Below are 1,957 nucleotides of genomic sequence, written 5' to 3'. Positions count from 1 at the left end.
TCCCTGTCCATCACCAACTCCCGGAATTCACTGAGACTCATGTCCATCGAGTCAGTGATGCCATCCAGCCATCTCATCCTCTGTCGTCCCCTTCTCCTGCCCCCAATCCCTCCCAGCATCAGAGTCTTTTCCAATGAGTCAACTCTTCACATGAGGTGGCCAAAGTACTGGAGTTTCAGCTTTAGTATCATTCCTTCCAAAGAAATCCCAGGGCTGATCTCCCTCAGAATGGACTGGTTGGATCTCCTTGCAGTCCAAGGGACTCTCAAGAGTCTTCTCCAACACCACAGTTCAAAAGCATCAATTCTTCAGCGCTCAGCCTTCTTCACAGTCCAACTCTCACATCCATACATGACCACAGGAAAAACCATAGCCTTGACTAGACGGACCTTTGTTGGCAAAGTAATGTCTCTGCTTTTGAATATGCTGTCTAGGTTGGTCATAACTTTCCTTCCAAGGAGTAAGCGTCTTTTGTTGTTGGAACATTATTTTGGTAACAATTATCTGCTCCTTTCTCCCAAAGTAAAGTCTGATTTATAAATACTATACTGATCTACTGGGAACTATTATTGGAGGTTCGGGTTATAGATTTTCAAATATATATGCTGGGAATATATGTTTATAGTATAATCTATTTTGCATCAGCAATATCTGTACTGCTGTGTGTGTCTATGGGGCCTGAGAGAAAAGAAATACATAAACAGCCTTGACTTTATTCTTCTTTTCATAGCACATTAATTTACAATGATTCTCTGTACATGATATAAAATGGCGATCTGTATTCTTCACTTAGTTTATGTGTTCACTTACTTACTTAATCCTACCAGCTGTTACTTCCCATATTCAACAGCTCTGATGGTGCCTTTACCCCTAGGTCATCTCACTGCACTTTCACAAAGTTGCTTTGAAAGAGGCAAGGCATCTATTATTTTTTATTGTCCTCATTTTTAAGAATGAAGAAACTCAGGTTGAGAAAGTCCCAACAACATGCCCAGAACCCCAAAGGTCCAGGAATGTAGGATTCAGGTCTGCTGATCCGGAAGGCAAAGCTCACAGTAGTCAGAACACCGTGCTGCCTGCCCTCCACTTAAGGGGAAAGTGCCTCTAGTGAGAAAGTCTAACACACACAGTTACCATCTGCTCTCTTTGCCAGCTTCACCTTGTCTAAAAGGTAAGTGTGTCAGCTGCCTCGTAGGGCTAACTCCTGCAGGGACAACTCTCTAGGAGTCACCTGCTACACAAGGCCTGTGTTTCTAGTTCTGAGGCTCCAAGGCGCTAGTGTTACACGGGCATGCTCTTCAGCTACTCCAGAGGGTGGACCTTTCCTTCCCTGTGGGAAGAGGGTTCCAAGAAGGAGATGGCAGTGGGAGAATATGAGCAAAATGATTCCCAGCCACTTCATGAAGGCCACTTTGACCAAAGACAGAGCAGAATAAAAAACCCTGGAAAACCATGAAAACAAGGTGACAGCATCCTGTGACAGAAAAAAAAAAAGCCTTTCTGCACCTGGCGTTTGCATAGCACAAATTCAATAGACATAGTTTCTCTCAATAAGCTTATCACTGAATAAATACAGCACTAAGGTAAAGAGATAAATAAATGCACCTGGGTGTTTAAAATGGTTAAACACCTCTCCCTCCCCAATCTCCTCTGACACAAGAATGAACACATTTGGAGGACTTCCCTGTAGGCCCAGGGGTTAAGGCTTCTAATGCAGGAGGTGTGGATTCGATCGCTGGTCAGGAAGTTAAGATCCCACATGCCTCACGGCCAAAAAACATAAAACAGAAACAATATTTAACAAATTCAATAAAGACTTTAAAAATGATCTGCATCCAAAATACATTTTTATATGCTATGAAATCTTAAAGACAAATAAAGAGAAATCAAGAGATAAATAAACTGCAATAGGCAGTTTGGAAAAATCTAAGTCAGATGGAAGCTGGGTAACTGATCA

Source organism: Bos taurus, chromosome 24 (genome assembly GCF_002263795.3).
Source record: "Bos taurus isolate L1 Dominette 01449 registration number 42190680 breed Hereford chromosome 24, ARS-UCD2.0, whole genome shotgun sequence".
In the NCBI taxonomy this organism is placed as follows: Eukaryota; Metazoa; Chordata; class Mammalia; order Artiodactyla; family Bovidae; genus Bos; species Bos taurus.
The sequence above is the reverse complement of the archived record's forward strand: the minus strand, read 5'-3'. Positions refer to the sequence as shown.